This window comes from Microcaecilia unicolor, chromosome 11 (assembly GCF_901765095.1).
Source record: "Microcaecilia unicolor chromosome 11, aMicUni1.1, whole genome shotgun sequence".
Lineage (NCBI taxonomy): Eukaryota > Metazoa > Chordata > Amphibia > Gymnophiona > Siphonopidae > Microcaecilia > Microcaecilia unicolor.
In genome coordinates, this window is record NC_044041.1 from 104481008 (window position 1) to 104499552 (window position 18545).

The following is an 18545-nucleotide window of genomic DNA, read 5'->3' on the forward strand; positions in this document are numbered from 1 at the left end:
GACAAGTGAGACATGGTCCACTCTAAAAAAAAGCCCATGGTAATATTTTAATAGTCTAGCCCAGTGATGGCGAACCTTTCAGAGACCGAGTGCCCAAATATCAACCCAAAATCTAATTATTTATCGCAAAGTGCCAACAGGGCAATTTAACCTGAATAACAGAACTTTTAAAACATTTGGCATGCTTTTGAATAATTAATGTGATTTTTGCTGTTGTATGCATGCTGATAACTTGTCTAACCTTGGCTCATACTTTGTAAATTTGAGAGCAACACATGCAGCACTCAGGTCATCTGTTAGTCTGTTTCTGATGTCAGATTTTATATAATTCAAAGTTAAAAACAGCTGCTCACAAGAATATGATGACCCAAACAGAGTAAGTAAAGCAATCCCAAGTGCTTTCATTGACTTAAAATTATTTGGCAAAGAATTCCACACTTTAAGGATTTCATTTTCAGAACTAACTCTGCTGTCATTTGTCATCCCTTCTATTTTCTCAAGTGTTACACGCAGGTCACAGAATTTATTTTTCCAGATAGAGTTTTCTTGAAATTCCAATAGCTCCATTTCCAGATTCCTAAATCTAACCACTGTAAGCAGGAAAGATCAAGTTCTTCAAATTTGGCTCTCTCTGGTGAAGTTAGAAAACACAGGGTTGTCTCCATTTTATGGAACTGTAAAAATCTGTTACTAAAATTCAACTTTGCAGCTTGTACAACGCTAGAAAATTCTGTGTAGATTTCCTGATGGCTTATAGGACTGTCTGCAAATGTTTTAGAATTTTCTAAATGCATTTTTAGATTTGGAAAATATTTTAGCTGCCCACTTTCAAGGTCTCTTTCAAAGAGCTGAAGTTTTCTCTCAAATGTTTTGATATCACAAAACATCCCTTCTGCTGTTTTCCCTACAGCTACACCTTGTAGTTGTTTGTTCAGTACATTGAAGTGTAGTGTAAAATCTGTAAAAAAAAACATGAGGCTGGTAAGCCAGGCCATATCAGTGAGCTGTGGATATTCCTGCCTTTTTTCATTCATAAACAGCCTAATTTCATCCAAGCAAGCTACAAATCTCTCCAGGACTCGTCCTCTGCTCAGCCACCGGACATTATTGTACATAAGTAAACAATTATACTGTGCCTGAACCTCATCAAGAAGTGCTTGAAATTGTCGAAAATTCAGAGCATGAGCTATGATATAATTAACCATCTTTGTGATATCTTTGAGGACATCCTCAAATTTTTTGCTGCTTTCCCTGGCACAGAGAGCTTCTTGACGTATAAAACAATGGAACTGAATGACTTCATGTTTTATTTCTTTAACAAAGAACCTTATGAAACCAGATGATGTGTCCACCATAGAAGGTGCCCCATCACTAGTAATTGAAACCACTTTTTCTGGTCTTATGTCTTGTGACAAAAAAAGCCTCCATCACAGCATTGTAGATATTTATCCCTTGTGTTCTTTGAGGCAAAGACAACAGTTTCACCAGCTCTTCTCTCATGTCACCAACAGAATAACGCAAAATTACTGCTAGTCTTGCGTGATTATTTACATCTGTACTTTCATCCAAGCACATGGAGTAACAGGCTGCCTTTTGTAAGTCAGTGGTGAGCTACTGACTAACATCACTTGCCATGTGCTGGACTCGATCTTTAACAGTATTTCTGCTAAGTGGCATCTCAGAGATGCGTTGAATAATTTTATCCTTGTTTTGCAAATCATGAAAAAGAGAATTACTCGCAGACAACGTGGCTGCTTTGATAATCTCCCCATCAGAGAGGGGTTTACCATGTTTTGCTATGCACAGTGAAATTTGAAAACTGGCATTTGTCAGATGATTTGTTCTAGAAAGATAGTTGGAAAAACTAAGATACTGGGAATTAAATTTCCTCAATTCGCCTTCAATAAACTCTTTTCTTTCAGTTTCACTTAGTTTGGTAACATTTTTGTGGTTGGTGTCAAAGTGCCGTCTGACACTTGATGTGTGACACACAACACTTTCATTACACAGACTACATAACGCTTTTCCATTGCGTTCAATAACTCCAAATGACTCTGTCCAGACCTCTTGGAATGATCTTCCACTATCTGTTTTTGCTTTTTTTGCTGCACTCATTTTTGGGTGTTCAAGACTGAGTCTACAAAAAAATAAAAATAATATGAAACTCCCAGGTATTGCAGAGATCACCCCCACCAACATTAAATACAATTTTTTAAAAATATTTTAAGCTGGGCACTAAGCCCACCCCCCACCCAGAAAGAAACCCACCAGCATTACATAAAACTAAAAAGCCTGGGACTGAACTGAGAGGGCCCAACTTCTTCAGCTGACACTCCAACAGGCACCACAGGCAGCTGTGATCACGCTGCAACACATGTGCACCATCAATAAAATTAGTTCACAACAAAAGCCTTATAAAACTTCATCCCATCAATAAAATGCTTTAAACCAGCTACATTAAGAAAAATGCAATATTCATGAAGTGAGATAAATGGTCAGGAAAGACCATTATCGAGGGAGTTACGATTTAGAACAGGACGAATAGAGGGGAAAAAAACAGCCTTGAAATATGAGAATGAAAGGACAGTTATCCAGGGTAACCCCCAGGGTTCTGGTTGATGGGACATAGGGGAGCCGCCTGATATCCTGAAAGTGCAGGAGGAGCAGCTGTTTTATTGTGCTTGGTTGTGGCCACCCATTCCTCATGTTTTATTCTTTACCGTGTCTAGGAGTTTCTCTGGACCTCGTAAATATATATATATTTTTTTTTTTAAGGGAGAGAAATGAGCTAAGCTTGTGCTTGGTTTCTTACCTAGAAGGCACGTGGGTTAGGAAAAGGTTACATCACTCTTGTGTCAATGCAATAAAGATTGGCTCCCAGAATAGCTTATAATCCTTACTTAAATTTGGCCATGTATTACTATATAGAACAGTGTAGAAAAATGAGCACAAAATTCAGAGTTTACCCACCGCCACCCACAACTTCCACTGCCAATTAAACTCTATTGAACAGTGTAGAAAAATGAGCACAAAATTCAAAGTTTACCCACCCCCCCACCCTCAACTTCCACTGCCAATTAAACTTCAAAGTTTGGGGATATTAGCTGGGCTCTGTCTGCTCCTCCAACTGCAAGTCGATTCTTCTGCCGACGATACCGGTGGCTCGGTGGGGGTGGAGTGCAGCACTGCAGCTGAAGCAGAAGGTGGGAATCGCGGAGCGGCAGCTGCACTGAAGAACAGTGGGCGGGCACACACACTGACGTGCTCGCGCACAGGGTGCTGCAGGGAGAGGAAGACGCGATGCCGTGATGTTTAGTCCAGATGGGCTGGACTGGAGACGGAGCAAACTCGGGAGGAGCCTTACAGTGGAGAACGCAGCGAAAGTGGAAGTTGTGCACCGGCTGCAGAGCTGAACAGCAATGCGATGGCTGCCCGGGCTGCGGTGCCGCGATTGCTTGGGTTTTTTTTTTCCTTTTTGTAGCAGCCACGAAGGATGAAGGGAAAGTGGCTGGGCGCGCGTGCCAACAAATAGGGCTCTGAATGCCCTCCCTGGCACGCGTGCCATAGGTTCACCATCACTGGCCTAGCCCTTGTGTGCAGCTGATATTCAAGAGCGGGCAGGTAGGCTGATTACCACCAGTAATTTATTTGGCCCTGTGTAGACTGAGGCTATGAAATTCTGCTTCCCTCGATGAGATATGAACAAGCAGACATCCCTGAAACTAATCATAGAATGCATTTTTTTCCCCCTGGGCTGTGCCCAGTTATGCTATGGAATCTGTTACTGGAGGACGTGGTCAAGGTGACTAATAGAATGGGAGATGAATGAAAAAGAATGGAGTTCAAAATTGGCTTGGATAGGTTCCTGGAGGGAAAGTCTAGTTTTAAAAAAAAAGTGATCAGTGCTGTAGCCCGGGGAAGCCATTAGTCATCCCTAACAAATGAGCTCTAGGAAGTAGACCTTCAGCTGAATGTTTTGTGCCCTGGCTTGGCTACCTTCAGAGCTGAGATGCTGGGCTTTATGTACCTTATTTTATGCTCTAAATTCCACTCTCCACTCTTATGTTTGCCCTCTGCCTTTCTCCGAGTTGTCACCTATCAATTAACATTCCATGGTTAATTGTGTAGTTCTGATTTTTATTCTTTGAGGCCCCAACACAATCAGAACTACTACTATAGGCACTTTAAGGGAAAAACAAGAACCTGCTCATCTTAGTGAGATGACCTGAGGGCAAGTAACACTGCAGCCAGCATTCTCTGGCTTATGAAGGGTGATTCTACCAACAGCAAGAAAAACATTTTCCTCTCTTTGATACAGAAGTGCAATAATTTTAGTGCTGTTTGTTGTTGACAAGTGGTGAAGCTGATACTCCTCATTATTCACGTAGATGGGCTATTTTAAGGCTTCCCAATCTGCTTCCACATATATGCTGTTCCTACTCTTACAATGCAACTGTTACGTGCTGAAATATATTTTGCCTGTTGAACTGAAAAAAGCTGATGCAGGTTCTATTGACGTTCCCGGAAATAGCTGTTCAGTATTTCCACCTTGCTAAAAATAGTGAGCGATGCTCAAAAAAATAAATTGCATGCAAATGAGCTGCTCGCAAAAACAGCAAACAGCTGCTTAGGGAAAAAGCCAGCACATGTGCAGGACAGCCACTTGCTAAGCGTGACTACCATGCGTTTGCCCAAAGCAGAAGTGGTTATATCATCAGGAAGCTCAAAGGGGTGGGGTGTTGACAGACACATGGGACAGTAAGGAAATAGCAAATTCTACCATCCAGCAGAGCAGGATAGGAAAGCCACTGCTTCACATGGCTTTCATTCACAGGTTTATTGAGCTTGTATGAAACCTGTTTTCTAAACCACACGACACAGCAGGATTGAGGACAAAGCAGGAGTGCACAACATGTAGTCGGTGCTGGGACTAAGCTGGATCATTCTGCCTTTGCAGAGAGAGACCACGCCTTCCCGCCCTCTGGCCAGCTCCATAGCAAGCCAGGGTTGGAGGTGGGGGAGAGCAGACAATGGGGACGGCTGATGCAGCCAGCCTGTAGGGTTGCTTCAGAGTTCCTGGCAGAGGTCTCACAAATTGAGCTGCTGGCTGCGGAGGGTTTCCCTGCAGAATCAGGAGTCTTTGACGCTGCTGGCCTGTGGTGGTACTCCAATTTCCTGCATGGGTCATAAGTGGGCCCGATCTTCTGCCCTACCCCGCTGTCGCAGCCAACTGCTCCAGGAACACAGGAAAGATACTTACCTGTAGCTGGTGTTCTCAGAGGACAGCAGGCTGAATATTTTCAGATGTGGGTGATGTCATCCAGAGGGAGCCTGGTGCGGAAGCTGAATAGCTTACAATGTAGAACTTTATAGCAGTATCCGACTGTGAATGTGCTTCCCGCCCAGCACGGGAGCGCGGGTTCTCCAATGGGATGCAAAGCAAAAAGCCCAAATTAAATACAAGTTCTAGGACAGGTGGGAGGGTATGTACACTAGAGTTGGCATGGGGAAAGAAATCTTACCTGTCCCTACAAGAATTTAATGGTACCTAAAAATAAATTCCAGTTGGCTCTGTGTCTCTGGGTTCGAGGCGCAGCACTGCAGACAAGGAAGAAATGAAATTTTGAAGTTGGAACACGCTGGTGCACATGATAAGGCTCATCTCTGATTCGCTGGCACTATGTACTGAGAGGTCGCCACATACCTGCATCAATAGGTCAGGCGACCTCTGATGCTTATGCCTGTGGTTAGAGCTGATGGCTTTGACTCATGGGTGACAGGGGACCCTATAGCAGGGATAAGCGGTGGTGCTCTCATTCCAGGACTGCACTGGTATACTGTCATATTTATTATGTAAGAAATGACTACAGACTTAAAGATACTATCTTATAATGTTAAAGGTCTGAATATGCCACAGAAGAGACAGAAATTATTTAAGGAACTGCAGCAGTACAATCCCCATGTTGTCCTTGTGCAAGAAACACATTTGTGACGCAAGCATGAGAGGCTTCTTTCCCACCCTAGCTACCCAGTGGCCTACTTCGCTTCTCCTGAGGGCTCAAGGGCATGCGGAGTTGCGATACTGATGCATTCCTCATTGGCTGTGCAAGTACTACAGGTAAAAAAGGACCCGGGGGGGGGGCGCTTTCTATTTATGCATCTTACAATAGATCGGGTGGCGTTCACTATAGCATCAATATACGCCCCAAATGTAGGACAGGTAGACTTTTTTGTAAAAATTAAGAATGCCCTGTCTGCCTTCGTCCGGGGTACCGATTGTGTGTGTGTGTGGGGGGGGGGGGGGGGCACTTCAACGCAGTGGTGAATCCAAGTCTCGACTGATCGGGGCATAGCAATATAGAGAGTAATAGAGATTCTCCGAGGACAAGCAGGCTGCTTGTTCTCACTGATGGGTGACGTCCACGGCAGCCCCTCCAATCGGAAACTTCACTAGCAAAGGCCTTTGCTAGTCCTCGCGCACCGCGCATGCGCGGCCGTCTTCCCGCCCGAACCGGCTCGTGTTCGTCAGTCTTCTTTTGTCCGTGCTCGGGATGGTCGTGTTTTGCCGCCGTTTCGCGCCCCTCAAGTTGACCCTCGCACGTCTTCGCTAAAAAAAAGAAAGACCTCGGTCTTTGTCCCTTCCCGTTTGTCCAGTTTGTTTCCCCGACGTAAGTTTCCTTTCGCTTTCGGGGTAGGCCTTTTTTGTGGCCTCGGTACGGGTTTTTTCTCTCCCTTATTTTTGGTGCCCTTCGTCACCATCGTGAATTTTGATTTCGCCGGCGTGATTTTTCCGCCCATGTCATCGAAGTCTCCCAGCGGCTTCAAGAAGTGCACCCAGTGCGCCTGGGTAATCTCGCTCACTGATAGGCACGCGTCGTGTCTTCAGTGTCTGGGGGCTGGGCACCGCCCGCAAGCCTGCAGTCTTTGTGCTCTTTTACAGAAGAGGACTCAGGTAGCGAGATTGGCCCAGTGGAACGTGTTGTTCTCGGGCTCTTCGTCGACAACAGCACCGGAGGCATCGAGTGCATCGACGTTGACAGCATCAGAGTCTTCGACCTTGGCATCGACTGCATCGATGGCATCAAGGTTTTGACCCTCTGCATCGTCGGTACCGAGACATCGGAAGGCTGCGTCGGTGGTACCGGGACCTCCGCTGTTGCTGATGTCGGACGGTGGTGCTTCGACTGGAGTGCAGGTGAGGGCTGTCCATTCCCCTGCTGGTGGCGGTGAGCCTTCGGGTGGGTCTCCTCCTACCCTGAGGGCTCCTGCGGTACAGCCCCCCCAAGACCGACCTTCTTCGGCCTCGGCCCCGAGGAAGAGACGGCTGGATTCTACGTCCTCCTCGTCGGTACCGGGAAGCTCCAGTGACATGCTTCGTTTGAAGAAATCAAAGAAGCATCGACACCGGTCACCTTCCCGCATCGGTACCGAGAGCTCTGGGACGCCCTTTCCAAATTCCTCAGCCACAAAAAGTGCTGACTACGGATGCGTCTCTCCTGGGGTGGGGAGCTCATGTCGATGGGCTTCACACCCAGGGAAGCTGGTCCCTCCAGGAACGTGATCTGCAGATCAATCTCCTGGAGTTACGAGCGGTCTGGAACGCTCTGAAGGCTTTCAGAGATCGGCTGTCCCATCAAATTATCCAAATTCAGACAGACAACCAGGTTGCAGGTGGCTCTGGGCTCGCCGTTACGGCATGTGGCTCCAAGCCACATATCTGGCAGGCGTAAACAACAGTCTGGCCGACAGGTTGAGCAGGATTATGCAACCTCACGAGTGGTCGCTCAACTCCAGAGTAGTGCGCCAGATCTTCCAGGTGTGGGGCACCCCCTTGGTAGATCTCTTTGCATCTCGAGCCAACCACAAGGTCCCTCAGTTCTGTTCCAGACTTCAGGCCCACGGCAGACTGGCATCGGATGCCTTCCTACTGGATTGGGGGGAAGGCCTGCTATATGCTTATCCTCCCATACCTCTGGTGGGGAAGACTTTGTTGAAACTCAAGCAAGACCGAGGCACCATGATTCTGATTGCTCCGTTTTGGCCGCGTCAGATCTGGTTCCCTCTTCTTCTGGAGTTGTCCTCCGAAGAACCGTGGAGATTGGAGTGTTTTCCGACCCTCATCACACAGGACGAAGGGGCGCTTCTGCATCCCAACCTCCAGTCTCTGGCTCTCACGGCCTGGATGTTGAGAGGGTAGACTTTGCCTCTTTGGGTCTGTCAGAGGGTGTCTCCCGTATCTTGCTTGCTTCCAGAAAAGATTCCACTAAGAGGAGTTACTTCTTTTTATGGAGGAGGTTCGCCGTCTGGTGTGACAGCAAGGCCTTAGATCCTCGCTCTTGTCCTACACAGACCATGCTTGACTACCTTCTGCACTTGTCTGAGTCTGGTCTCAAGACCAACTCTGTAAGGGTTCACCTTAGTGCAATCAGTGCATACCATTACCGTGTGGAAGGTAAGCCGATCTCAGGACAGCCTTTAGTTGTTCGCTTCATGAGAGGTTTGCTTTTGTCAAAGCCCCCCCCCCCCCCCCCCCCCCCCGTCAAACCTCCTACAGTGTCATGGGATCTCAATGTTGTTCTCACCCAGCTGATGAAACCTCCTTTTGAGCCACTGAACTCCTGCCATCTGAAGTACTTGACCTGGAAGGTCATTTTCTTGGTGGCAGTTACTTCAGCTCGTAGAGTCAGTGAGCTTCAGGCCCCTTACACCAGATTTTATCATAATAGAGTAGTCCTCCGCACTCACCCTAAGTTCTTGCCGAAGGTAGTGTCGGAGTTCCATCTGAACCAGTCAATTGTCTTGCCAACATTTTTTCCCCGTCCTCATTCCTGCCCTGCTGAACGTCAGCTGCACACATTGGACTGCAAAAGAGCATTGGCCTTCTATCTGGAGCGGACACAGACCAACAGACAGTCCGCCCAATTGTTTGTTTCTTTTGATCCCAACAGGAGGGGAGTGGCTGTGGGGAAACGCACCATATCCAATTGGCTAGCAGATTGCATTTCCTTCACTTACGCCCAGGCTGGGCTGGCTCTTGAGGGTCATGTCACGGCTCACAATGTCAGAGCCATGGCTGCGTCAGTGGCCCACTTGAAGTCAGCCACTATTGAAGAGATCTGCAAAGCTGCGACGTGGTCATCTGTCCACACATTCACATCTCATTACTGCCTGCAACAGGATACCCGACGCGACAGTCGGTTCAGGCAGTCAGTGCTTCAGAATCTGTTCGGGGTTTAGAATCCAACTCCACCCCCCCTGGCCCATGTTTTATTCTGTTCCAGGCTACACTCTCTGTTAGTTGGATAAGTTTTTAGGTCAATCTCAGTTATGTCCTTGCCGTTGCAAGGCCCAATTGACCATGTTTGTTGTTTTGAGTGAGCCTGGGGGCTAGGGATACCCCAGCAGTGAGAACAAGTAGCCTGCTTGTCCTCGGAGAAAGCGAATGCTACATACCTGTAGAAGGTATTCTCCGAGGACAGCAGGCTGATTGTTCTCACAAACCCGCCCTTCTCCCCTTTGGAGTTGTGTCTTCCCTTGTCTTTGTTTTGCTACATACGGGACTGACGAACACGAGCCGGTTCGGGTGGGAAGAAGGCCGCGCGAGGACTAGCAAAGGCCTTTGCTAGTGAAGTTTCCGATTGGAGGGGCTGCTGTGGACGTCACCCATCAGTGAGAACAATCAGCCTGCTGTCCTCGGAGAATACCTTCTACAGGTATGTAGCATTCGCTGTCACGGGCGTTGGAATCCCTAGCTTATTCGCTGGGAACCCTGGACTTGTGGAGACTGACACAAACGAGGGATAGAGATTATACATACTATTCGTCAGCACACGACTTGTACTCGAGAATTGACTATATTTTCCTAGACACTGCACTGGTGAGTTGGGGCCTGAAGCTGAAATTGGCAGTACGACACTATCCGACCATGCTCCAGTCTGGGTGGTGTTACCAAAACTAAAGACAGAGTTCAAAGACAAGAGGTGGATGCTTAATACTAGTGTGCTGCAGGATGCGGTGGTAGCAGAAGGGTATAGAAAAGTACTAAAGGAATATTTAGAGTTCAATAAGGACTCTGGCCCCGACCTCAATGTGGTATGGGACGCAATGAAAGCGGTAACCAGGGGTTACTTTTTGAAAGTAGCTAGCAAACGCTCTCGTATGTGTAAAGCACAGATAAAACGGTGCTTAGACAGCATACAAAAGCTGGAGGCTCAACATAAGGCTAGTAGACCCCCGCAGATCCTACAAGAACTGAGAGAGCAGAGGCTGCTGCTTGATTCTATATATTCTGAGCAGCTCAGTCATTTACAGAACCGCCAAAGGGTGGGTTCTTATGAATTTGCAAATAAGGCGGGACGTCTCCTGGCTTTAAAGCTGAGGTGGCAGAAGGTTGACCGTACTACCACAGAGGTATGAGATGGTTATGGAAACCTGGAGCGAAATTCAGAACAAATACGGAGGTGTTTCAGGGATTTTTATCAGGGTTTATATGAGCAGGAGATCAGCCCTGCCGAGGAAACTATTGCTGAGTATTTAGCAGAAAGCGACCTGTCTCCGTTGACCCTTCAACAGCAGGCCCAACTGGATAAACCTGTCACTCCATTGGAGATACAGGAGGCTATTGGTAGCTTACCATCCTGTAAATCCCCGGGGTTGGATGGGCTGCCTAATGAATTTTATAAGAAGTTTGCTTCCGTGTTGGCGCCTCTTCTTGCAGACTTATTTAATCATGTGGGGAGAGCGGTAGTACTACCTCCCTCCATGAGAGAGGCCTGGATAGCAGTGTTGCCCAAACCGGATAAAGATCACAAGGAGTGTGGTTCCTATAGGCCCATCTCAGTACTGAATGCAGATGTTAAAATCTTGGCAAAGGTGCTGGCAGGTAGGTTAGCACCGGTACTTCTAGTACTAATACATCCGGAACAAGTGGGCTTTGTAGCACATCGTAAGGCCATGGATAACATAAGGAGGGTACTTGATTTAATGTACATAGCTAAGAGAGGACAAAGGCCAATATGTCTTTTAAGTTTGGACGCAGAAAAGGCCTTTGATAGGGTCCACTGGCCATTCATGTATAAGACTTTGAAAGTTTTGGGGTTTGGGTCTCGGTTCCGGGGATGGATACAGGCATTTTACGAATCACTCAGGGCTTGTGTGAGGGTCAATGGGGGCAACTCGGAGCTTTTTTACATTGCATAGAGGAACTCGGCAGGGCTGCCCACTATCTCCTTTGCCCTTTGCCATGGTGATGGAGCCTTTCGCCTCCAGGATAAGGACACACCCGGGTATCTCAGGATTAAACATAGTGGGCAGGGCACACAAACTGGCCCTTTTTGCGGATGATGTCCTGCTGTTCACTATTCGACCCCTGGTATCGCACAATTGAGGAATATTCAGCAGTGTGAGGGTTCAGAGTAAATATGACAAAATCAGAGGCTTTGAATGTCACGCTACCTGATTGGGAGGTGGACCAACTGAGGACATCCTTACCTTTTCGGTGGGCTTCCAAGTGCATACGGTACCTGGGGGGTCAATCTGACCTCTGATCACTTGGAGCTTTTTAATGCTAACTACAAGGGATTGGGACGGGCCATTGCGGCAGATTTGGAAAGATGGGGGGATATGGCGTTTTCTTGGTTTGGGCGAATAGCTATAATTAAAATGAATGTCTTACCACGGTTACTGTACCTTTTCCAAGTGCTGCCTTTGATGATGCCCAGGCGATTCCTGGCAGCGCTGCAGGATAAAATAACGTGTTTCGTCTGAGCAGGTAAACGTCCACGTCTATCGCGTACCCTACTATACCAAGATAGAAGGAAGTCCCGAACCTCATGTGGTACTATAGAGCGGCTCAAGGAAAGGTGGCAGTTGAATGGTATCAGGATTATCCAGATAGGCAATGGGTGCACTTGGAACAATGGTCACTAGGCCACACACCGCTGGGAGCAATTATGTGGCTCCCAAAGTCTTTTAGGACCCTGGGGGTGGGAGAATGCCCGACCATAAGCCTAACTCTCCATTACTGGGATAGTCTTTTTCCGAAGGGCCAATGTACACTTTCCAGGCTGTCGCCTATAGCATACAACCCACTCTTCTTGCCAGGACTCGAGACAGAGGCATTTACAGGATGGTATGCTAAGGGTTTGAGAAATTGGGGTCAAATGTTTGAGGCAGACCAGTTGTTGTCTTTTCAGAACTTGCAGACACTTTACCCTGTGGAGAGGGGGGGAGACATTTGCCTACTTCCAACTGGCTCACTTCCTCAAAATGGAAGCAGTGCGAGTGGGCATAAAGAGGGAAAAACTCAAACTTGAGGATATCTGTGAGAAGGTCACCTCCACTAGTGGATTAATTAGCCAATTATACAAATACTTCGGTGAGCAACTCTCATGTTATAGCATTCATAGGAAGAGCTGGAACAAGGAGCTGGGAGTGGCCCTGGGGGAGGCAGAATGGGGAAGAATCGAAAAAAGGGTGGGGGTGGGTTTATTCACATACCATTAAAAGAAAATGCGGTGAAAATTCTGTTCCACTGGTATCTCACACCGGACCGTTTACAAAGAATATACCCAACTGCCTCGGGCCTTTGTTGGAGGGGATGTGGCCAACGGGGCACAATGGGCCACATATGGTGGACGTGTGTTAAAGCCAAAGCATTCTGGAAGGCGGTCCATAGTAGGCTGCAGAGATGGGAGGGATGTACCTTCAGGTAGGCCCCAGAAGTCTTCTTGTTTTCCGTTCAGGCAGTAGGGTTAACACCCCCACAGCAGAGATTTGTGAGAATAGTGGCTGGAGTGGCCAGAGTGACAGTAGCTGCTCAGTGGAAACATGAGGGTGTACCTTCCATTAAAAAGTGGCTCTCTAAACTGGGGCATGGAAATGGAAAGGTTACTAGCAGAACGTAAACAGAGGTTGAGTACCTGGCAGTTGGTGTGGGGCACCTTTCAGGCACAGTGAGCAATGTGGTCCCTTGGAATCTGGATCTGTTTGATGTGTTTTACCCTGGGGGTGGGAGGTATGGAGGGGGGGGGGCTGAACAAGGAGGAGCGGGAAGGGTTTACTTTTCTAAGCCAAAACCTTACAAAAATTCTGAAATTTAATGGAGTTATAGTTAAGGATGTTGTAACTAATGCTGTTTTTGTTAATCTATGTACCCAGTCAATGGCATTATATTGTTGGATTGGTTTGAAAACATCTATGTCATGTTTTAAAGGTTCATAAAGACTTCAAGACAGATGGCGGTAAATTACAGTTATTGGTGATTAAAGAATAGGAATTTGGATAAGACAGATTAAGAACGTGCAAATGCCCTTGTATAAACATTACATAAGTATTGCCATACTGGGAAAGACCAAAGGTCCATCAAGCCCAGCATCCTGTTTCCAACAGTGGCCAATCCAGATCACAAATACCTGGCAAGATCCCAAAAAAGTACAAAATATTTTATGCTGCTTATCCCAGAAACAGTGGATTTTCCCCAAGTCCATTTAATAATGGTCTATGCACTTTTCCTTTAGGAAGCCGTCCAAACCTTTTTTTAAAACTCCACTAAGCTAACCGCCTTTACACATTCTCCGGCAACAAATTCTAGAGTTTACACGTTGAGTGAAGAAAAATTTTCTCTGATTCGTTTTAAATTTACTACATTGTAGCTTCATCGCATGCCGCTTAGTCCTAGTATTTTTGGAAAGCGTAAACAGATGCTTCACATCTACCCGTTCCACTCCACTCATTAGTTTATAGACCTCTATCATATCTCCCCTCAGCCGTCTTTTCTCCAAGCTGAAGAGCCCCAGTCACTTTAGCCTTTCCTCATAGGGAAATCATCCCATCCCCTTTATCAACTTTGTCGCTCTTCTCTGGACCTTTTCTAATTCCACTATATATTTGCTGAGATCATGGAATGTTTGGTAAGGAATGTTACCCTTCACTATCAATTAAAATGTTCTATGATGTATTGTGTTGACATTGTAAGTTGTATGCTATATTATTATTTAAATATTTTTTTACTGCTGTAATTGCCTATTGCTCATGTTTGATCTATTCTTACTGTACACCGCCTTGAGTGAATTCCTTCAAAAAGGTGATAAACAAGGAGTGACAAGGGCTACACGTACTGCAGTAGGACATGTTTATCCACTCCTACCCGAAATAATATTTAACCATCTCTCTCACCTCATGTGCAACTTTCTTTAAATTAGTCACATGACCTTCTAACTCTTCTTAATCTATAAGTTTCATCTTTGCTTTACCTGTCACTATCAATTAAAATGTTCTATTACGTATTGTGTTGACATTCTAAGTAGCGAGGTGTGGTAGCCGTGTTAGTCCACTCTTAAAGGTTATCAATAGAAATCAAACAAAATAAAACATGTCCCATGTTTTATTTTGTTTGATTTCTATTGATAACTGTGTTGACATTGAAATAGTAGACTATGCCATACGTTGTATTTGAATATTTTTGCTGCTGTTATTGCTCATGTTTGATCTATTCTTATTGTACACTGCACTGAGTTCAAAAAGGCGGCAAATAAAGCCAAACAAATAAGTAGGAAAGTCTTGCATTTACAGATTCAGAGGTAGTAAGTGTAAACACGTGGAGCACAAGCACACACGCGTGCGGAAAGATAGATAACTGCAAAAACCTGAGGTCAGGAAATGCTTAAATCAAAAGGCCTATCGTCAACCGCGCATTTCCTCCGGTCCGGTTTCTCTGATTTCACCACCCTCCCGCGGTTCGGAACCTCTGTACTCTTGCAAATCACACAACACACCCCGACCCGTTCAGCATCTCTTTATCACTCTCAAGCTCTCTTCCCTTCGTCTAGCCTGCAGCCGGATATCTATGTCTCATTCTCATCATCATCACCGCCACCACCCCATGTCCCCCCCCGGACCTACCTTCAAACATATATTTGAGGTCGCGCGACTCGCCAGCAGCGAGTCCGAGCTTCCCTCTCTGTTCCTCCCCGCCCCAGTGATGCAATTTCCTGTTTCCGGTGGGGCGGGATGCAGCAGAGGGAAAGCAGTCCAGGCCATCGCAGGCAACCTGTATGAATCGCAGCTGCCAACAAGTTTGAAAGTAAGGCAGTAGGGGGGGTTGAGAAAGAGGGAGTGATGGCGGATGGGGTGGGGGTTTGAGAATGAGGGAGCGATGCCTGACGGAGGGGAGGGGTGGGGTGAGAGCGAAGGAAAGATGCCGGACCGGGGAGGAGGGGCTGTCTTGTAGGGAGACAGATGGATGATGGACCGGGGTAGGGGGTGTCTTGTGTGAGAGAGATGCTGGACAAGGGAGGGGGGATGCTGGTTGGTTGAGAGAAAGAAATGCGGCGGCGAGGTTTAAAAAGAGATGCCGACCAAGTGAAGGGAGCACTGGTTCCTTGAATGCTTGTGAAGAAGGGACAGCCAAATGCGTGTGTCACAAGCCTAATAGGTATGATTTGGTCTTTTTATTTATTGGTCCCCAGTGCACCTGAACCTGTGCTTGCCAAGTCTCCCCACCCCAAAATCCACTTTCCTTACTCTGTTGCTGAACCCACTCTCCGTTTTCACCCCTTTTCCATTCCTGAGCCATCCGTTTCATCTTTCTCACTGTTCACCTATCTTTAAACCTCTTTTCAGCTTCTAAACCCAATTCTACCATCTGCCCTCTCCCAAATTCTCCATTTCTCCTTTATCAATATCACCTCTTCTCCTGTCTCTGAACCCACCGCTGCTCCTCACGTCTTATTAGTTTAATCGTTGGAGCAGCAGGCTAAGAACTAGGGCAGCCTGGTTCAAATTCCACTGCCGTTCCTTGTGATCTTGGGCAAGGCACTAGTGACCCATAGTTGAAAAGGGCCCTGTTGTCACACTGATTGTAGTGTGACAGCAGCACAGGCACATAAGTAAGCCAAACTTTCAATTGCTGTCTGTCCAGAAGAGGTGCTGCAAGAGGACTTCCAGAGCAGGACAGAACTTCCCTAGTAAGTTATTTGCTGGGAAATTGCTTTTAAATTTGGGGAAAGGTAGACTTAAAGTGTACAGCGCTGCATCCTATTTAGATTGTGAGCTCTTTGAGCAGGGACTGTCTTTTCATGTATGGTGTACAGCGCTGGTATGCCTTGTAGCGCTATCAAACATATAAATGGCGAGTGACCGACTCACTCGCAAATGCGCAGTAGAGACTTCCCTCTCTGTCCCGCCCCCGCGTCAATACGTGATGACGGGGGGGGGGGGCGGGACAGAGAGGGAAACTGCGCCGCCGAGGTTGCTGCCGCCACCCCTCCACCCGGCCCGGGCCCTATCTTCCCTTCTGAACTTACACATCCATTCGCCGAACGCAGCAATGCACATCAGCTGAGCTGCACTGAGCCCTTCCTTCTTTGCCTGTGGCCCCGCCCTCCTGTGACGTAACGTCAGCGAGGGCGGGACACACACAGGCAGAGAAGGAAGGGGCAGCTCAGCTGATGTGCGTTGCTGCGTTCGGCGAATGGATGTGTAAGTTCAAAAGTAAAGAGAGGGCCCGGGCCAGGTGGAGGGGTGGCGGCGGCGGCGACTTCGAGGGGGGGGAAGCGGTGGCGACTTCGAGGGGGGGAGGGGAGCGGTGGTGACCGCGGGGGTAGGAAAACCTCAATACCAGCCCGTTTTTACGGGCTCAACGGCTAGTAGAAGTATAAGTAGTAGTAGTAAATAGGTAATCTCAGTGTCTTTATTTTTAAGTTACTCTGCTTATTTAGCAAAGGTAGTTTAAGGAATAGGTTTTTTTTTTTTGTTTAGCATTTAAAGTCTCCATTACAGTTTCATATACTAGCAGTTAAGGAACTATTCTAGAGTTTACCGTAGCATCAGTGTAGAGCAGATTTGATAGTCACAGGAAACCTGTTCAGAGTTTAATTCCCTCTCACCCAATCCTTGGTTTATAGGCCCTTGAACCAATTAATTAGGGCATTTGTATCAGCCAGTAATTAGCTGTTAGAAATAATCTACTTAGGTTTAGAAAGAGGAACCTACAAATAATACAAATAAAAAGAAATTTTAAAACCCTAAATATTAGCATAGCCTATAATGTAATTAACAATTATAGGGAACTTTAATCTACAAATTTGTACTCCATTAGCAACTTAATTAAAAAAATAATCAATAATAAGATGCAGACAGCAGTCCAGCAGCAAGATGGGGGCTATCCAGACTTTTGCACTGTCACATGTCTGATTATCTCCCAGTTGTTGAGAGGTCATATGTGTGTACTATGTGCAAAGAGCTCGTAGCAGTCAGAGAATAGGTTCGATTCCTGGAGACTTGGAGGAGCTGAGGCAGAGAGATATTTAGAGGAGGCCTACAAGGACATATTAGAGAAATCCCACCATTAGTCTGGCAGCCTCTGTTCTGCCATGGAGGAAAAAGGTCACCTGAAGGGAAAGCATCGCCTTGGAGAGGAGGAAGTGATCTTGTAGCCAGGACCTGCCCCCCCCCCCCCCCCCCCAAGGGCTGTAACATCCTCTCACACTGAGGATATGTCTCCAGGGGCTTTTGCCTAGGAGGGAAGGATTGGGATGGCCGTATTGGAGATTCATTCATTAGGTGTGTAGATAACTCAGTGGCTGGTGCATATGAGGATCGCTTGGTTACTTGGCTGCCTGGTGCGAAGGTGGCGAACCTTATGTGTCACCTAGATAAGATTTTAGACAGTGCTACTACTACTTGACATTTCTAAAGCGCTACTAGGGTTACGCAGAGCTGTACAATTTAACATAGAAGGACAGTCCCTGCTCAAAGGAGCTTACAATCTAAAGTGCTGGAGAGGAACTAGCTGTCTTGGTACATGCGAGTACTGACGACGTAGGAAAATGTAGGAGGGAGGTTCTGGAAGCCAAATTTAGGTTCTTAAGTAGACAGCTAAGATCCAGAACCTCCAGGGTAGCATGTTCACAAGTGCTTCCCATTTGAGGCTCAGGACCCAAGAGGCAGGCAGAGCTCCGGAGTCTCAATGAGTCTCTCCTCAAGACCCTTCACTGGCTCCCTATCCGTTTTCGCATCCTGTTCAAACTTCTTCTACTAACCTATAAATGTACTCACTCTGCTGCTCCCCAGTATCTCTCCACACTCGTCCTTCCCTACACCCCTTCCCGTGCACTCCGCTCCATGGATAAATCCTTATCTATTCCCTTCTCCACTACTGCCAACTCCAGACTTTGCGCCTTCTGTCTCGCTGCACCCTACGCCTGGAATAAACTTCCTGAGCCCCTACGTCTTGTCCCATCCTTGGCCACCTTTAAGCTAGACTGAAAGCCCACCTCTTTAACATTGCTTTTGACTCGTAACCACTTGTAACCACTCGCCTCCACCTACCCTCCTCTCTTCCTTCCCGTTCACATTAATTGATTTGCTTACTTTATTTTGCTTCAGCCACACCCAAAGGAATAGAACTAAACGCCAAAGGTGTGGAGACGTTTTGGCAGGCGGGCTGAGTGAAATGCTGTCCTCTAGAACCGCAGACGCTCTCTGTCCTTGGAAAGCAGCAAAGATGCTTCCATTTTGTTCCCAAAAAGTAACTCTGTAGTGTA

General features: G+C 46.9%; 1 protein-coding gene across 1 annotated transcript in view; it reads left to right on the forward strand.

Annotated features, from left to right (window-relative positions):
* The first annotated feature begins 15027 nt into the window (after positions 1–15027).
* The window catches only part of LOC115480958 (E3 ubiquitin-protein ligase MARCH2-like), a 46261-nt gene continuing 42743 nt past the window's right edge, over positions 15028–18545 (forward strand). Inside the window, exon 1 of the mRNA XM_030219942.1 lies at positions 15028–15082. The gene's annotated coding sequence lies outside the window, so the exon portion shown is untranslated. The remainder of the gene's footprint in view (positions 15083–18545) is intronic.